Here is a 21077-nt window from a genome sequence, read left to right on the forward strand (position 1 = left end):
TTACTGTAGCTCACAAACCCTGTAGTCCTTCTTCTATTTAAGGCTTCAAGAATATTCAAAGTGAAACAGTGGAAATCCAACATTGATGTGGGCTTTTTGCTCTCATTTTAAAATGCATTATATAAGAGGGTGAATCCTTATCTGGAACTACAGGTTTGAACAAACCGTAGGTCTTAAATTAGACCTCTCTTTGAAGCTTAGTAACAGAGAGGTAGATGGGAACACAGATAGAGCTGAAAGGTATATTCTGGTGCCAGAGCTGCGGGGTCTTTGTGTAAGGGGGTTGGAAAAAGGTGAGCACAAACCCAAAGACTATAGACACTAAACAGCTGTGTTTATTGGGGGAAGAAATGTCCGTTGTTGAGAATGTTTCCTTGAGATTTATTCCTAGGAAATATGTCCATATGGAAAGTCAGGTTAACTCTTCCTGGGAGGAAAATATTTCGCCTCATGGGAGAAATTAATTCTTTTAATCACAATCCTGTTGAAGGCAGAATTGTAGCCAAGGATAACCAATAGAACTGTCCTTCATCTGAAATTTGCAACGATATCGTTTGGCCTTTTATTTCATCTCAGACAGAATGCCCCTCTGTCCCTATAATTCTTGTATTTACCATATTTTGTACTCATCATCTCTTTACTGGTCTGCTCACCATCTCACTCATTGTTTGTTATTACTTTATTATCTAATACAGGGCCTGATTTAGAAAGGATGTCTGATATATATGTGTTGAATAGATACTTGGCTGATTTTCATTTTTAAAATTCATTTAAATTCTGAAGACAAAATATTCCAGCATTCAGAATGTGGAGGGACTAAATCATCCATAACCTCACCACTCTCACCAGCAAATATTATTTTGGGAAATGAATACTTTTTGGAGGAAATGCAAATCTAAAATTAACTATCATTTTACATCTTTAGGTAGAAAACATAAAATCCTACTGAGAGTGTTCTTAAAAATATATTTCCTATATTTAAATTTCCTTAAAAGCCATAACACTTCATCAAGATGTCTTAAGTGGGTGAAGATGATCTCATTTAGCAGATGAGGAGAAAGAAAGAGCATTTCATACAACTATTTCAATGACAAAGGATGGATTAGATTTAAAATAATCCTTCCAGTTCAGGCTCCAATGGTGGTGACATACTTTCGCTGCATGGGCCGGGGATGGATTTGGAATTGTTTCTTGTATCAAAAGGTTGTACTGAAAATTGCCTTGAAAATATTTTCTAAATTGTTTCCCTGATGAAAATTCTTTGAGGAATGTGTCTGTTTTTTTTTTTATCAGACCCCATTTTTCCAAGGTGAATATAATAACAAAGAATTTCCAAGTGACTCTTGGACTATTAGGACTTGAGATGCATACCCGTGTCACTTTCTGTATATTGGCAGGTCAGATCACAGGACTCTGCCTTCTGGAGGTATTACAGAACCCTTCATGGGCAGTATAGGCAAATGTAATTTGACTTTTCATTCTTCTTAATTTAGAGCTGATATAAAAACAGAGGATATTACAAAGCCAGTAGTACCCTAGATATTTTAAACTAAGATTTTTTTTTTTTACTCTTGTACTCTTAAATGAAAACAAGGTATAATCTCCAAAATGCATTTTTAATGTTCCATTTGCCCATAGCATTTTGGTTACTATAAATAAAACAGTTAGACATGACTTATACCCTCCAGGAGTTTAGTGAAGACAAAAAGCTTGGTTTAAGATTCAAAATAACCCTTCCTCTTCACATATCAGATGGTTGAGTCTCATGCTGCCTGTTGGTGTTAGCAGTAGATTTGGTGACCTCCAACCAACACAGCCTGATTAAGCCAAAAAAGAGTCAGAGGGGAGAAACGTTTTTTTTCCCCTCCCTTAAATATTTGATAAAAAGTATTTCTCCACATTGCTCATGCAAATTCAATCAAAATGAAAAAGCATTATTCAGCTAACCCATTTGGGGTAGGTTGAAAGGAAGGGGAGAGTAGGTCAATAACTGGTCAGAGAAATTTTTCAGAGCTAGAGTTAATTTTCACCAGATTTCTTTTCAGAATGGACTTTTGTCTTAATCATTCTAAGCCTCATACACTGAGGAAACTGCTCCTTAGTCGGATGAAAGATCTTGCCCATGGAAACCAATTCCTCAAACCAAATTTGTTCAAACACTTTTTGAGGATTCTGAACTCAAGCTTAAACTGATTGCCTAACCCCTCTTCGGGCTCACAGACCCTAAGTGCCACTCCATTTGCTCTATATATGATTCTAGTGAATCTTAGGCAGCGTACTCTGCAGTGAAATAGTGCATGGAATGAAGCTAATGAGTGGGCCTGCTGCCTCAGCACCATGTGCTGCCATGTAGGGATGGGACCCAGCACCACCAGCTTCAAAGCAGAGCCGCAGAGCACTGCAGGGACTTAGCCACGGTTGGCACAATGCGTGTGTTAAATAGTTAATTAATCTTGGCCTCTGGTGTAGGATTTCTAGGTAAGGTATGGTAAGAGGAATGGGTTTCTTTGAAAGTCCCTGGCCTATGAGAACTTTCATAGTGCCCAAACTATTGCCAGCCTCAAAATATTTTCTTTTGTTTAGTGACAACTCCAGGCTTTCGGATTAGAGCACTATTTCAGGAGTTCCTTGTAGTTCAATGCATATTGTTTGGAATGATGGCAAGTTAATCCCAAACCACCCATTATTATATAAGTGATTATTCAAATACTTATGTGCCAGGCACTCTGCTGGTATTTGGGAATAAAGAGATGAATGATACCAGTAGCAAGAATTGCAATGTAGGGTAATAGGCACTATAACCAAGAAATACCCAGGTACAGTAGAATAGGAAAACTATGGAGGGAATCAGGAAAAACAACAGAGAAAGTGATACTTAAGCCAAGTAGAGACAAAGGCACACAAAGTGGAGGAGGGCATTCCAGGCAATGGGAAGTCTGTGTTTAAAAAGACAGAAATGAAACAGCATGGAAAGTCCTGAGGAATGGAACATGATATAGTTTGTTCCAGGGAGAACGATACATGATGGTGCCAGAGGGTTACTTATGGAAGGTCCTGAAAGAGTGGTAAGATGAAAAAATCTGCCTGGATGGAAAGGCATGGAAGGGCCTAACTGCTCTGCCAAAGGACTTGATTCCATCCCATCAGTGAGGAGCACCATGGAGGCCAGAGAGTGTCTGTATCAGACTTAGACTTCAGAAAGGTCACTTTTATTGCAGTGTGGAGGGTGGATTGGAGAGAGGCAAGACTAGACACAGGGAGGCCGGCTAGAAGGACATTGTACCAAAACAAACTGCAGGTGATCAAGGGAGGGCAGAAAGATGACACGAAAATTAGAGAAATATTTTAGAGACAAAATCAATGAAACTTAGTAGCAAACTGGATGTGCTTGATGAGGTAGAAGGAGGATTCTAGGATGAAGCCCAAATTTCTGACTTGGGAGCAGGATATAAAAAGTAGGATTGATCATAAATTCCACTTTAGACTGATTGAACTTGAGATGTCTGTGAGATGCCCAGTTAGAGAAGTCTATTAGGATATATTATATATGGGTCTGGAGCTCAAGAATGAGGTCTAGTCTTGAAATAGATAATTGTGAGTCATCAGCATATAACCTAAATTGAAGAGTCTAACAGATTAAATGTGATAGGACCAGAGGAGACATTTTAATTGAGGAGAAAGGGGACAGACAAGTACAGGACATGAGATATCGTCCCCCTGTGAGGGTGAGCTGGGACACTCAGAGGTTGTTGCTGGAATGGTTCTCTGGTCTCCACGCATTCATTCTCACAATTTAGGCACAGGCAGCAGACCACTTCTATGAGTGGGCAAAAATCTGAGGTAAAGGCTGCGAGACGGTCATCCTCCTCCCTGAAAAGTTACTCTAGAGTCCCATATCTTGGCCAAGCCAGTCAATAAATAGACATACTTGTTATCATGACATCCCCAGGAAATATTCCCCTGAGTCAGGTGTCTCTAGTCTGGGGACTGAAGGGTGAGGATTATGTAGGATGAGAGTATGGTGAAGAGCTCTCCTTTCTCTATGAATGGAGCATCTTGTTCTGACCATTTACCAGGCTGAGATTATAATTAGGCAGTCTCTGGCCCAAACCTTAACCTCAGGGACTGCCTCTTTATTATTCTAACACTGTTCCTTTATAGCTAATATGGTTTTCAGTCTACAGAAGTATATAGTAAAAAGCACATATACCTGGGCGATGTCTCACTTTCAGAAATCAGCATGAATTACCCGGATGTTACACAGTGGCAAAAGGACTGCAGTTAAAGTCAGAACATCTCACTTGGATTTTCTGCCCTACCACTTATTAGATTTGAGACTTGGATAAATCATTTAGTTTTCTAGGCCTCTAGGCCCAAGCTTATAATCAATGACAGGGTTAGAGGATTTCATCTCTAAGATTTCTTCTCTAAACATTTCTGGATGGGGTTTAGTTGATAGCCAGACACCAATAAATATTTATTCATTTACTAGCTCAGATATTCAGTTATTTATTCAATGGACATGTATTAAACACATATTAGGTGCTCTATGGTTGTACGGATAAATAAGGAGCTCAGAAACTAGTGGAACTAAGATATATATTTTTCCTTAGGCGAAAATGTATTTTCTCAAGAACTAATTCTTCAGGTTGCAGGTCCCATTTTTATGAGCTGAGCTTGGCATATGGGGTTGGAGTTCGCTGGAGAGGAGAAAAAACACTTATTGTCCAGAGTGATATCCTGAGAAACTAATCTTGAAACTGCAGATGCTGAGGGTCACAACATAACCACACTTTGGGGGACTCTTAGCAAAGAGTAGTGCTGATAGATTGCAGTTAAATAGACTTCCTAGTAACAGAATGATCTAAAATATAGCAAGACTCTACCTTTTAAGGTAGAGTTGGAAGATAGATACTCAATGGTACAAGAGAATGATAAACATGTAGTTCTGGGGTCTTTCAGTGGATATGGCGCCATGTCTACATATATATGTCTAATGTGCATGGGTCTGTCCAGTAGGGATGATTTCACACTGTAGCTGGGGCCAGTAAGTACCAGCTGGAGCATTCCCACTCTTTCCCAGACTCTTTCTTCTCCACCTGTCCCATCAAATAGAATATAAATTAAGTTTCTGTGAGTTATAAGGGCAACTTTACTTATTTTAGGAAAGGTAAGATACAGGGGAGAGGAGCAAGTGCTAATAAGAGAGATAAAGATCATCTTTTCAAACCAGAATGACCTGACTGGGAGGTTAACCTTGCTTCTCATTGTATTATTTCTCTTTTCTCATATGTTTGTTTTTTGCTGTTCAAGATCCCTTCCTTCTTCTTTTGGTAACATAAGTCTGTTTTCCTTTTAGAGAACTAGACTTCCACCATTCCACATAGTCCCAATGGCTATGCCCCTCCCAGCTTCATCCTCAGCCAGTGGGTGAGCCCATGACTCATTGTAAGCCAATTAGACTGTATTTCCTTGGCATTTAGAAGTATCAGAGAGGAGTGACACATGCATGTCAAACAATTGATGCAGAGTCATCCCCATTGCAAGCCCTGATGAGGACGTCCCTTCATTTGACTACCTTGGAGCAACTTTGGATCCCACCTTCCCAGAGCCTATTCAACCCTATCTTCAGTTCTCTTGTCTGCCCAATATTCTTTCAATAAATTCCTCATCTGCTTATGATAGACAGTCTAGATTTCTCATATTCATATTGTATGGACTGAATGTTTGTGCCCCCTCAAAACTCATATGTTGAAGTTCTAGCCCCCTATATGATGATATTAGAAGATGGGGCCTTTAGGAGATAACTAGGCCATGAGAGTGGAGCCACCATGAATCAGATTAGTGCCCTTATAAAAGCGGCTCCAGAGAGCTCTCTACCCTCTCTCCACCATGTGGGGATACAACAAGAAGTCTATAACCTGGAAAACGGCCCTCACAATAACCTGATCATGCTAGCACCCTAATCTCAGATTTCTAGCCTCCAGCACTGTGAAAAATAAATTTCTGTTGTTTATAATCCATCCAATGTATGATACATAGATCCAATCTTTGTTATAGCAGCCTGAACAGAATGAGACACATATTAAGCAGATAAAGCCTCGTCCACGTATCACTCAATACAATAAACCCTACCTATTCAGAGGAAGGTTAGGAAATACATTTGAAGTAGACTTGGGAGACAAAGTAAATGGTCCTGGATCCTCCCCCTGACTATATTTAAAAAAGAACAAGTAAATTTGGACTATGTGAAGGTCTCTTCAAATGGAAAGCTTATTTGTGACATCTCTGTTCTAAAGAGATTGTTCTTGAAAACAGAAACCCTGCTTCACAATAGAGGGACTGCTTTGGAGGTTTCAACATGTCCCTGCTACTGCAAGTAGATTGATTTTATCTTCCCTAGCCCCTCTTTGTATTCTAGTAGCTAAAGTAGAACTTCCAGAAGTTTCCCTCAGCTTCTGCTTTGGTTCTTTTTTGTGTGTGTGTGAGGAAGATTAGCCCTGAGCTAACATCTGTTGCCAATCCTCCTATTTTTCCTGAGGAAGATTGGCTCTGGGCTAACATCTGTGCCCATCTCCCTCTGCTTTATATGGAACGCTGCCATAGCATGGCTTAACAAGTGGTACATTGGTCTGCGACGGGGATCCGAACCTGTGAAGCCCAGGCCACCGAATCACCGGAATGCGTGAACTTAACTGCTATGCCACTGGGCCAGACCCTCTGCTTTGGTTCTTGAACAAAGGGATTCCATTATCTTCTACTCTTTCTCCAGCCTTGTCTACAAGTCATTTGTTATATTGTAGCATTTCCTGAAATTTAGCAAATTCTTGAAAAGAAAGATTTAATCTTCTCGGGAGAAGCTAGAGAAGATTTATGGACGCCTATTCTTAACATGTCAAAATGTGGCTTGGCTGCTAAATTTACTGGGACCACCTACACAGCTGAGGATTTCTGTGACTCTGCTGGAAACAATGGCTCTAGGAGGTAACCAAACAGCATTAGAGAAAAATATTTGAGAGAAAACAGATTTTTAGGTTGCAGAAGGATTTCTCATTTTATAAAAGAACATTACATTTCTAGGAGCTCATTAACTTGTTTTCCCTTATGTTTGACCCCAAATTAGAGTTTGGATTTCTTAATTTTCTGTTCTAAAATCATCTGCAAGATATCGGGTAACTTGAGTTTCCAAGTCTTCAAATGCCACATAAAATGAAAGCATTAAATCTTAAGTATTATTATGGAATAAATTGAATTTTGTTAGGTTGCCTTTTGTGATCCTTTTTTTTCTATGCTTAATCATTACAGGTAATTTAAAAATAAATACTTCTGCAAGTGAACCAATAGAAATATTTCACTGTCATTGAACAGAAAGGTAAAAGCCTAATTACTGTATGTATTGAATACTCTTCTGTGGTAGTAGTTTCTTCACTTTTTCCATATCCTTATTTCCTTTATTTAACATCCACAATTTCTCCATATATATACTAGCCTTTTTTTTTCCTATTTCTTGGAAGAAAATGGTACTCTGTTATACAAATGTGCTCTCTCTTTCCTTTGAAACTGTATTCAGTCAGTCCCTGCAGAAAGAATAGGTAATGAAATTCTCTCTCAAGTGTGTGTAGACATATCAATCACTTTAAGTGGAAACAATCATTCCTCTGCCATTTGGAGCCAACATCTTTGAACACAGAAGCAGTACTGTTGCTTTCTGTTACTAAAAATAGTTGTTCCATATAATGCTTAGGTTTACCTTCCAACCACATGCCACAGAGGTCAAGAAAAGCAGATTTCCTGATAACATTTGATTTGAGCAAAGGGAGTGATTAAAGGCGCGTTCTGTAACCTGGGTTTAGAGCCGACTGAAGATGTGGAGTCCAGCGGAGGTGATGGAGCAGCCCTGTGCTGTCACCCTACCGCCATTCCTTGATCTCTGCCGAGGGTTAGTCAGCAAGTACAAAGATTTATAGTCCTTTTCCATGCTGCTGACACCCAGTCCTGCCCACTCGCACATCCCCTTCATAATCCGGCATGTATTTCTCCCTCCTGCATGAGCAAAAAGATTTTGGATTTGTGCTGCCACCTTTTTCTCAAAAATCATCACACATGTTAAGCTTTTGTCTTGGTTTCAGTGTTTTAGGAAGCTGACACCAGAAGATACAGAAAATAAGGCATTCGACCTCTTTTATTGCAACTGCTCCCATCCTTCCTGCCTGCTCTACCTACCATAAACCTTAAAACCCACGCATATTTAAAATGCTGCTGGCTACAGGCGTGTTGCAGATGAATGAGAGAAATATCACGTTAGCACAAGGCATTCAAGCTACAGTGAGGCGCTGCTGTCTCTACCCAGGGCCTTGCTGCTGTGAAGTGAAGTGGCTCTCACTCCCAATCCCCAGATACAGAGCAGTATCAATGCAGAAATATTAAAGAGAAAATTAATAATTTATTTCAAAAATTCATTGGCAGCTGTACTTCAGTGAATTAATTACATTTTGTCCTTCTCTTCTTATTCGTTTCTCTCTCTTGCTAATGATCCAAGTTAGAACTAGGAAGAGGAAGGAAGTGAGGCTGGAAGAGGTGGGAGTCTGGTGCCGCCAGAGCAGAAAGCACAAAGGAGAACGTGCTTTAATGTGGGTGCCCTAAGGGACCTGATATATGAAAAGAGATAGGTTAAACTTAATCCCACCTTCTCTACCCCAAAAACAATAGGAAACCATGTTACCATGCTATAGATTCCACTTAGTATCTAGAAGAGGGAAAAATTAAAATCCAGAAAGCAAAAGTTCCAAGTTATTAAAAAGATTAATCTGTTGTTTATCACCACATCATCTATGCAATTCACTTCCCTGAATGCTCATTAAAATAGTATAGCCACACAGACAAAGTGATGGTATAATATTGCGTTGTGTTAATGGAGCTCACGTACTGACTTCCAGAAGGGTTGGGGGTAGGTGCAGCAATTTTTGCATAACACTTGCTTATCACAATTTGCCAGATGATGCTAAGGTAACATTATGGCAAGGTTCAAATCCATAGCCATTTTAGTCATTTTCTAAGCTAGAATAGAGCAATCAGTCAGAGAAATTTCATTTACCAAACCCCAGACGGAGGCAAAGCAGATGCTCTCTTCCATGTTTAAAACATTCATGGAACAGGAAGACCGTTTCCATCATGCCAGTCCAAGCTACCATTTTAAAGCAAGCAAAAAGATGTGCTTTTTAATAGACCTTATTCTAAGTAGCCATTTAATGGGAGAAATAACCTTTGCACTAATGAGATTTTGAAAACAAACGTAAAGGCAAACACTGAATTTTCTCTCATCATCTTATTGCTCTGGTACAGAATCCATAGCCATTTGAGTACAAAATGATCCCCTCAGGGATAAACAATTCCATGGGTACAACTGGATGTTCTGGTATGTGTATCAGCATAAAGTTAAGAAAGAAGGTGTAGAGAATTCAGTGCTCAATTTTATCCAAAAATCAGAGACAAGGAAAGGAAAAGAAGGAAGTACAGGGAGAGAGGAGGACATCAAGAGCCAACGTTAATGACATCAGGGGCAGATATTCTTCTGTTCTGTTGAGTGCAAACTATCCCCACAAGAGCCTGTTGACTCTCCTCTGAGAAGCTGTCTAGCTTGCATCATAATGCTGTGCCTCAGGCTGCCATAAAGAGTCATTTGCCACTGCTTTCACATAACCTAACACGATCAGGAGCGCATCAGCTAATTCCAAGTTTGTTTTCTGAAGGTTGGAATGGGACAAAACCATCTAGACAGTGGATATTTTATGCAGTCTCGCCTCTGAATAAGTAACCAATGGCTTTGTGATTTTTGCATCTTTCAGTACTGTGGGTTGTGGGAATGTAGCTCAACACACCATTACAGTTTTTTCCTTGAATTTCTCAAATGTGCCTAACAAATAACTAGAATAACCCATCCTGAGGGTTTTGGTAGAAAAGATTTCCTCTCCCAACACTGAAAACTCTTCAGATCAGATGAATGTATAATTACACCAGTGTTCTTTTGTGTAGCTCTTACAATTTAGAGACCTATCTGAAGGAAACCTATTCAACATCATTAAGCCACCAAGAACCTCCATGCACTAAATATACTGGTAAACTTCCACTGGCTGTGAATGCATACTTACTTTTCCAGCTTCCTTAGAAATTCTTTATTTGAAAATTTGTCAAAAATCAACTCATCACATCAGACAATAAGAAACTGAAAATCTATACCTTACGAAAGTAAGGTATACTGTAGCCGTTCCAAACAAACCTAAAATATCATTTAATAACCTGATAAAAATGCTTTGTTTGTCTGTTTCATGTTATGTATTTTAAAAGCAGGGTTAAATGGAGTAATCAATCAAAACACTTCCCCAACATCTCCTGGCAAGTGATTGCACCAGCAGCTGGAAATTTGGTAGACATCTTTCCTGCCTAATTCCTTCAGCAACAACATTTAGAACACTATAATGATTGGCTTTAAGGAACCTTATGCTTATGGAAAACTAACCTGATTCTGCTTTATGCATTCAAAGTTCGTCTCCTGCCAGACTCTCTTCGCACACCCTGGAAGCTCCTGAAGGCTTTTGACTACCTAGTACTGCCCTCATGTGGGCCAAGCGTGTCACTATTAAAAGGAGCTACCTGCTTTCCATTTTTGACATTAGCAGAGGGAGGTAAAAAGCGTGATTTTTAATAGTTTTCATCCTGTAGGTTGATCTAAATTTTCAAGTGAAATAGAACTGCTTTCTGTTCTCTGAGTTAACCAGAAAAAGCTACTAGGCTGGTATGCCGGGAAATAAAGAACAGAGGAGAAGAGACAGGAAAATCTAGGCCAATGTTCTCTCTCACCTGGGTTGCTTGTTTTTCTCCGCCCAGAAGGTCAAATCTCAGCTGAATCGGTATGCAGATCACATACACAGCAACTACAGTTCCAGACTAGGGAATGTGCTAATTGGCTCACCCGCCCGAAGTACCGGGGTACCAGGCGTCTGACACACAGCCTCTGAGGGAAGCAGGGCTGAATGCAGGACAAAATGTTCTTGCCACTCTGCACTGTCGCCTATCCTTGCTTCTAGCAAGCAGTCTGGCTATACGCAGTGATGACTGGAGCATTTTCATAATTATTTCCCTCTCTGTAGACTAATGTGTACACTTGGGATTTTAGAACGCAGTCTAATTCAGAGGAAATTAAAATTAAAGCCAGTGCTCCTTCAGCCTTCTTTCCTCATACATTTCTCCTAAAGTGTTCCAAATAGTGCTCTAAATAGTGTCATGCATGAAAAAGGTAGGTCAGAAACTTGACATCAGTGACATTAACACACTTTAAGTCTGTTCTTAGAATTGAGAATATGATTAAAGCTCTCGTCCTCTACCAGATGGTACAATACAAGAAACAACCCCGTTGGTTATTTGCATGTAATCCCCTCCACTCTTGACTCATGATTCCAGCTCACAACTGTTTAACTGTTTTCTGAAATTGTTTCCGGAAGAGATTGAATACGTTAGAGAAGGAGCATAGAATTTCATGAGAGACAGTGCCTGCCCAGTACCAGGAAGCCATAATATCCTTGGAGCTCTCGTTGAATGGGAAGCTATCTTCCTGAATCATATGGTGTCCATGGAGCTGATGCAAGAGGAATAGGAACGAACTACAGCCATCAGTTGTTGATTAACTCTGATAACTTACCTTGCCTAATGAGGTGGAGGTTTTTCATGCTTCCACTGCCTAATGCTGCTCATTAGATGTGCACTTATTAAATATTCAGATAATTGTGGTAGTCATAATTGTGGTAATGATAGCCACATGATGACATGATGAAGCAGAAAGCATCCTTGAACTGAAAAGGATTCATTTTGCTGAAGCAAATCAAAGGAACTCAGAGTACAGCCGTGAGCCATGTGCAGAACACATAAAGACTATTTAGGTGTTCCTTTGCTTTGTAATGTTCTTAATAAACTAAGAGTAATCATCTAGAAGATTTCCTGGGAGTACCTGGAGACACCAAAGCACAACAATCTCCAGACAACATGGATACTTTCTCCTGATTTGAGTTTGTATTTTGACCTGAAACTAGTGAAGAAAAGCTCGGTCTCAGCATTGTAATTTACGTTCTGCTTCCCTTCCTTATGATGATTAGATTTAGGGTAAATACTCTTGTGGAGCCAGCTACCTTATATTAAAGAAAACCTTCAACCGCAACTAAACAAGATGTTTTTTAAACAGGTCTGTAGCTGAAAATTTTTTCTTGCTGGTGTTTTTCAACTTTTATGTTTGCCAGAGTCTCCAAATTTGGGGCAGGATGAGATGTGAAGATGTCAGAAAATTCAAGGAAACTTCTATTTTGTAAGACTCAAAAGGATTTGATAAGAATATGAATTGTCGGTTTTGCTCATCACTCAGTTCTAAAATCTATACTCAAAACCTTTCATGTCTGTCTCATCCCTCACTAGCATCAAACATAATAAAATCAAAATAAACTTCTGATAAAAATCAGGTTTCAAAATTTTACCATGGGTTTCTTTTCCATTTGATTCTTTTTGATCAGCACCAGATACACCAGAAACAAACAAGTTTCTCCCAAATCCCATTTTGTCTCAGCAGTACTCCTAACAGGAAAAAAAAAAAAAAAAAAAGACAAATATGGAAATAATACTAAGATATTTCTTCTATCATTTCTTTTAACAAGCTCATAAAAGCAATACTCATGTTGGCCTTCTGAATTTTCCAAATTGAAAATAAGATAGATAACACAATAAGACTCAGCTTTTGAATTCGTGGTGATCTTTCTCTTGCATTAAGAAATTTTGCATCTCTGACAGTTCAGTAGCACTATTTTCTCTTTTCTCTTAAGTCTAATGTAAGTATAATGGGCTCATTTAAGCTTGTAATGAACAGCTTAGGAGTTTTTACTCTCGGATTCCCAATCCTGGTAGGTGACAGTAGTTTGTTTGCATTTGCCTTATGGATTTGATGCTACATGATAGTGAAATGCAATCCTTTGCTGTCTATACAATTATTATGATGCTTTTGCAACATGATGTGCTCGCTGACACTAGTTTACCTTTTGCAGCCTCAGGCTTGCAACCTGATGGCATTTGAATGTACCTGCTTCAGAGAAAGCATTGGTCTATGACAGCTTTGTGATGTGGAATGAGCCGCAAGCTGGCTCAGCTGACCCGATCATAACAACATCCGAGTCTGGAGACTCTTCTAGCTACCGATGATTGCTGTTCTCATATTTGGAAAAGGCTATAACATGGCTGAAAAAAAAGAGAAACATCTTTGGCCAAGTCTCTGAACTACACGAAGTTCTCAGAAATCTTTTATTTATTTTTTTCCCTTTGTTCTGAGCAATAGAGCTAAAGATAGCAGACTACCAGGAACATATTTATGATAATTGACTATTAATAGAGTCTCAGCTAATGTTGTTGATGGAACAGCAACAGTGTCACTTCCAAAATTTTTATTTTGAAGGGGATTATGGGGGGCAATCTGATTAGGAGAGATTGCAGAGGAATTGCAATCCTACTGTTTTTAATTAGAGTGTAAGATTGTATGTCTATGCGGGGATAACGATGGCCTGAAGGAGATTATGGACAGTTGCAAAAGTCTCCCACTCTGACCCGTTGGCACTTCTAAAATCCACTGCTAGTTTGGTGACCATTTTGGAAGTTGATCGTTTAATTGTTTTGACATTTCATGACATAAAATGTAGAGAAACAAAATGAGATAGGTTCAAGAAGGAGTATTCGTTTAAAAGAGAAATTAAGTGTGGATCAAAGTAACATACCTGATGAAATCAAACCAAGCAAAATATTTATTTTGTACCGCTGGCTTTTGCTCCATTTTCCTCCATAAGATCTAAATTAGTTCTATTAATTCTAATCCCCAAAGAATCTTTCATTATCTGGGTCCATCCACCAAAATAAATTTCCATTTATATTGGTCTGAAAAAGTGGTATGCATATTGGGCAAATTTGCTGCAGATATACCAGCCCCTGCTGATACAGGAGCAGAAATATTGCATAAGATTTCTTTGAAAGGAAGAACAAACTAAAACCCAGTTACTGAGTGCAGGAATTTCTCATCACTGCTGATGTGCCACGAGGCCACAAATTCTTCCTTACAAAGCCACCCACCAGAGGGAAGGAAAAAAAAAAAAAGACAATTTCAATGTTCAGAAAAAGAAGTCAAGAGCTGACTCTAGTACTTTCCTCATGTTTTCTCCAGAGCTCTATGGAGAATATACTGTGCTGGTAATTGTTCCTAACCAACTGGATGAAAGAAAAAGCAAAAATAAGAACAACCCCTGGCTATATATTCAGTATATGCTCAGTTCTCCTCCAAGATACAGGGCACCTAAGAGAATCTTAGAAAAGGTCTTACTAGACATTTCTTCCCACCTACTACTCATTTCTCTTACTTGCTTTTGTTTTAGAATTCTTTTAATACCTTCCCTGAAAATGTATGCAGCATAATAATTGATAGTAATGGTATAATCATCAAAATAATCTTTAATATTCACATGGTTCGACCTTCACCAAGTTCTAGCCATGCTAGAAAATGGATTTCAAATGAGTAGGACAGCCCCATCTAAGTCACTCTACTTAGAAATAGAGAACCACCACCACAAGTGTGTGATAACACTTTGTCCTTAAGAATAATCTGTGGATAGTGTTAACAATGGAAATTCTGCTTTGTTAGGTGTAGGGTGGGGCCTAAATTTCTGCATTTCTTACAGGCTTCCATGTGATGACAATGCTGCTGATCTATCAATCACATTTTGAGTAGCAACGATGTAAAATTAAGAGATCCTTCATGCAACTGTACAACCATTCTCATTTATTCTCTGTAGGATGGCAAAATAGAAGATGGCCATTGAAACCACACAAGTTCACCATTTCCAAGCTGTGTGGCTTTGAGTGACCCATTTAATCCATCAAAGCTTTAGTTTGTTCATTTGTAAAATGATAATGGTAGTATATATCTTGCAGGATTATTCTGAAAATTAAATGATATGAAACATGTAAATTTCACAATCGTTCCTAAGCAAATGGTATTTATTTTTTCATTAATTCACTGTGTTAATCAGAGGGGATTTTGAACAATATGTAATTTCCAATAATACGTCATAGAGAGGAAGAAATATATGATCTCTGCCCTACAGAGTTTACAAACCAATATGAGTAAAAAACAAAATGTCTATAAGTTGCTATAATATAACATAATATAAAATAATAAATACCATAAGAGAAGTAAAAACAAATGCTTTGGAGTTTAAAGAAGGAATGTTTGACTGACGGATAGAGGAAGAAGAAAAAGGGGAAGAAATCAGAGAGGGTTTCAAAAAGGAGGTTGCGTTTAAGCTAAGCCTTAAAGGATGGGTAAGAATTCACCAGGCAGAGAAGATGGGGACTGTCATTTAAAGCAGAAGAAATAGCTTGTAGAAACCACGGTATTGCGAAAAACGGTGGCCTTTTGATGGCACCTCCAGAAGTCCAATGTGGCTAGAACTAGTTGAATTGGGAGAAGAGGAGGAAGATGGAGCTAGCTGAAACTAGACGGTAAAGACCTTGTAAGCCGCGCTGGGTTCCTGGGACAGACTGCATCTCCTATTACAGCTCTCATCACACTTTATTATAATTATGTACTAGCTCAAGTACAACTCTGCCTCTGCACTACAAATGTCTGACCCATAACAAGTACTCGATTCTTCTTTTTTTCTTTTCTGTTTTATTGTTTTGTTTTTTATTTTATTTGTTTCTTTTTTTGAGGAAGATTGGCCCTGTGCTAACATCTGTTGCCAATCTTCCTCTTTTTCTTTTTTCTCCCTAAAGGCCCAGTCCATAGTTGTGTATCATAGTTGTAGAGTTATAGCTCTTCTGTGTGGGATGCCGCCTCAGCATGGCTTGATGAGAGGAGAGTAGGTCCGTGACCAGGATCCGAACCCTGGGCCGCTGAAGTGGAACGCGCTAACTTATCTGCTATGCCACTGGGCCAGCCCTAATTTTTTATTTTTTTTATGAGGTCACATTGATTTAAAACATTATATAAATTTCAGGCGTATATCATTATATTTCATCTTCTGTATAGACTGCATCGTGTTCCCCACCAAAAGTCTAGTTGCCATCTATCACCATACACATGTGCCCCTTTACCCCTTTCAGCTCCCCCTTGCCCCCTTCCCCTCTGGTAACCACCAATCTGTTTTTTGTATCTATGTGTTTGTTTGTTTATCCTCCACGTATGAGTGAAGTCATCACAGAATAAAAGCATAAATGTTGGAGGCAGAGAGTTTCTTGCAGTAAGGGGAAAAAGCCTTGAGTAATATTCCGTAGACAGATCCCATACACAGTTGCCTGTTCTGCTTGTCCTGCAGTGACCCCAGCCCCGCATCAATGCTTCAGCATAAATATGCTTCTTAGAGCAACACCAAGCATTTTTTATCTGGAATGATTGTTACATTATATAACAAAAACAACCATCCCATTATACAACCCATTACATGCATTCCATTTGGCCTCCCTGTGATGATTCAATCTCTTAGTGGCGCTTAAGATGTTAAAGGTTGAGAGAAACTATTATACTCTAAGCAGATTGGGATCATCGGATGAAAACTATGGTGTGTCAGCATTGCATCCACCATCACTTGTAACATAAAGTTCAGTGATATAGCTTGCAGCTACTAGTTGATTAGAACAGCTTTCTAGGCTGGGACTTCTGCTTTCTTAAACACACAGAAGCATGGGGCTGCTTGTTTTCCCAAAGAAGCAGAAGGGTATAGTCTCCAGTGAACGATATGATTTCAATACAGAAAGCTGGCTTATATCTCATTTCATTTTCATTCCATCTATTGATTTCTTCAGGATTGTGCACATGTATTGGAATACCTTTATTGAATCCCCCAGGCATTCCAAGTAAACACAAACAGAATAATTAGAAACAACTGTAAAAGAACAATTGTAAAGTAGATCTTGCCTTCATATTATACTAGAAATAGAGACTTTGAATTTATCAGATGGGCTTGTTTTAGGGCTGGCTCTAGGCAGAATGCTGAAGCAGACAAAAGCTCATTTTCTACACAGGAAGGAGAGCACAGAGATTAAGGGCATGGGCTGGTGGCAGGCTACTCGGATTTGAAACCTCACTTGAAACTTCCTGGCTTTGTGGCTTTGGATACATTGTTCAATCTTTCATGCTTCAAGCTCATCATCTTTAAAATGGGGATTATAACATTACTTAATTCATACAGCTAGGGAAAGTTAATCTATGCAATATTGCTTAGAATAATGCTGACACTCAATAAGATCTTAATAAATGTTGGCCACTGTAATAATCTTCAGGGTGTCTACCCCACTAATTCAATAAGTATTCCCTACCTCATTTCACATTTCAAGTGCCCCTATGTTCTGTCGCCTTCTTTCGCATACTCATTTCTAGCAAGCATTTGAGTCATTTAAATGTTTGTATAATTGTGTCCCCACAAAATATTGCCCCAAAAGAAAGTTTTTATTTTACCTTTTATGTCTCACTGTAGAAAGAAAAGCACTTTTTTCTACTAAGGAATCCACAACATTAATAATCAAGTAGGAAGCCTATTATCCCAGCCCACACACAAAGCCCCTGAAGTTACAGCAATATACAGCCATTTGTGCAACAAATAATCATTGAAAAGTTCTATGTGTTAGATACTCCTGCATGCTGGGGATGAGAAGGTAAACAAGGCAATGTAGAAGTTCAGTATTCATTGGGGAGCATGGGAGTTTCTGGAAGGGGAATTTAATCCAGTCTTCTGTAGGGGAGGAGTTGGTGGCAGGAAAGCCTTCTCTCCCTATATCATTGTAGACTTTCCTAGGGTTGTTTAATGACAAGCATCAGTTTTCATTTGTTATTTGACATCTAACTGGTTAGAAGACAAGATCTTCTTTCTCGTCCCTCTATAAATCCTGAAAACATACCCCTACACACATTTACAATGTTCAGAGGACTGGAAAAAAGATAATGATTCTACAACCCAGAATTTGGAGACCTGGATCACACACAGAAAACTTTCCTTCAGGCATTACTCACTGATTCTATGAAAACAGCATGAGTGTATTCATTCATTCATTCAATCAATTACTCCTCTTCACTGTGCCTCCTGCACAGTGCTTACTGAGCACTCACAACCCGTGTTAATAACATTAGATAAAATGAAGCTTATGGGAATTGTGTCCCCGTCCACGTGGAAGTTCAAGATAGCAGAAAGAAAAGATGTATCTTATTATAGAAATAGTTAAATAACAATAAAATAAAATATATGACTAAATCCCAATGAATTATTGAGTCAATGACTCTTGATGTTCCTGAAAAGACATCTGCTAAGATAGCAAATACTGCAAGTTTCATCTCAAGTGCCATATCCTATCAACTGGAAGTAGATGCCTGGCAAACTGTTCAGCCAGTGATTGTGTGACTTTGCCAGGCTCAGAAGGAAATAGCTTGGGAACTAATAGTGGTCATATCACAGGAATGGGAAGTGTGGGCACTTTGCCACATCTTTGCCATGGTGTGCTGGCTGTGTAGCATGACAGTTAAGAAAAGTGTCTGTAGTCTAACAGACCTGGATTCTGCTGTTTGCTAGCTCTGTGGCCTGTGACAATTTATTTAACCTCTCTGAGGCTCAGTTTTCCCACTTGAAAAGTGAAGATATTATCACCTCAAAAAAATCAAAAAATGTTAGCTATTATCGTTTAACTAGTTGTAAGTTCTGTGAAGGACAGAACCACATCTGTCTCATTCATCTTTACATCTCTAGCACACAGCCCAACAAATATCTCCCCCCAACTCTCCATGACACACCTCACACATTGGGAAAGGTCTTTGAACGAACTGGGATTTGAGAAGAACTTTAAAGGATGGGTAGACTATTAATATGTCAAAGAGCATGAGAAAAGTTACCTGGAGCAAAAAAGACCTGGCAACACATGGAAACCAAAACGAGTATGACAGTCAGGGACTAAAGAGGAGACAGACAAGCCAGAAGGAAAAATAAATAGAATCCAAACATCTTTGGTTTTAGAAGATGCTAAGATCATCTCATCTATATTTCACTTTGTGAAGCAAGAAAACTGAAGCTCAGAGGAGGTTAAATAACTTATAGCGGTAGACATCGGCATTGCTGAAATTACAACCCAGCTTACCTGACACAAACTTCAGTGCTCACTTGGGAAAGGACTGGAGGAAAATGCTGGGAAGCCAGTAGGAAGTCATATGGTAGAGTCTCCATATGCAAAATTCACTCCTTAAGTAGTGAGGATCTCTCTCATCTGTTAGCAGAAGGGTAGGGTCAGAATGAAATTCTGGAGGGTTCCTTTGGGGGGCATGACCAGGGATAGTGAGGCCACAGAGCAAGAACACTGATTAGCAAGCATGATTCCTGAGAGAGCATGGACTAAAAAATCCCCAGCTAATTTAGAGGAAAAGAGAACCCAGTCGTGTTGGTAAGGAGAGATGCAATGGGCCGAATGCTTGATTAAAGCAGAGACTATATGACAAATATAGGAGAAGAATTTCCTCCACCCTGAAAACACACTATTGTATTTGTATTGAGCCCGATACTAACAGAAGCTGAAAACTACACATAATACCATGATTGCTACTTTGGGTTTTTTTTGGGGGGGGATTGTTTTTTGTTTTTATATTGCTATTACTCACACCATCTATCCCTTTGTGTTTAGGGCCAGGTAAATTTTTAGTCTCGTTTTATAACTGAGCAGCACTTAGCAATTAAATGTGAATGACACTCTGGTTTCTTTTCTTACGCCAGATGCTGTCCTACCCAAATACACGGCATTGGCTCCTGATGTCTTCCCGAGGTAGACATTTTTATCTGTCATCTAACAAGTAAAAGCCAGACGTGGAGGTGGAACCTTCGAAGTGCAGTTGCTCCATCCTGAGAAAATGTTGGTATCTGTTTACATCCATATATTAATAGAATAATCTTCCAGATCAGTCAGAGTACTTGAGACACAATCAATGATACATGTGCCCCCATTGTTCTTAATTAGCTTCTGATTAAAATGTCTTCTCATGCTCTTCAAGCTAAATTGTTGTCATTGAGATCCATGGAAGTACTCTTGCAAAGATTTCTGCATTGAGGTTGAGAGGCAGGGGATCCACAGTGAAGCACCAAGGCCCCGGGAATTTCTTTTCTCTCTCCTAATTATAATCAGTCTCTGGCTCTCATCATACAAAAATTATAATACCCAGGTAATAGACGCCCTGCAAACCTACTGTGACTGTAATATTTGAGATCTTCAGGCAAAGGGGCCCTGCAGGGCCAGTCGTTGAGTTCAGCAGTGCTCAGCAGTTCCATCCAGAAGTTTCTTCCATCAGTGGATGGTGTTTACTCCTCTTCTCCACTGGGATGTGAGCATTGCAGAGCAGAAGTTAGGCCTAAATTCCAACTTGGTGTTCCTTGCAGTAGACCTGGGGACGGCCTCCTCAACATCAATCTCACCCCTTAACCCACTGTGTAACAGCACTGGTTTTCAACTGGAGGTACATCACCATCTGCCTGGGAAATATTTTTTAAATCACTGATCCCCAGGCCCTATCCTAGACCGGTTCAATCTGAATCTTTGCACAGAGGTTAAAAGCAAGGTCTCTGAAGCCAACAGCCTGAGTTTGTATCTTGGCCCTACAATGCAAACTTGGACCAGTTATTTAAAGTGTTATTGCCTCAATTTCTCACGTATAAAAATCAGGTTAAAAATAGTACCCATCTCTTTGGGCATGTGGTGAAAACTATTTGAGTGAATATTTGTAAAGTGCTTAGAACAGTGCTTGGCACATGTAAGCATAATTGAAGTATTTGTTATGATGATGATGAAGATGATCTTGTTCATGATCACTGTGATGGAGAAAATGGAGCTAGGACTTGATCACATTGTGCCTGAAGCCCACACTACCTCCAAAATTTTCAGATTGAGGAGCCAATAAACACTTTTTGTTTTTTAAGTCTTTTTGAGTTTGTTTTTTCTATTATTTGCAACTGATAGATATACAACCAATGCTTAGACTAGGC

The sequence above is a fragment of the Ceratotherium simum genome, chromosome 3 (genome assembly GCF_057802395.1).
Source record: "Ceratotherium simum simum isolate JZ-2026a chromosome 3, ASM5780239v1, whole genome shotgun sequence".
In the NCBI taxonomy this organism is placed as follows: Eukaryota; Metazoa; Chordata; class Mammalia; order Perissodactyla; family Rhinocerotidae; genus Ceratotherium; species Ceratotherium simum.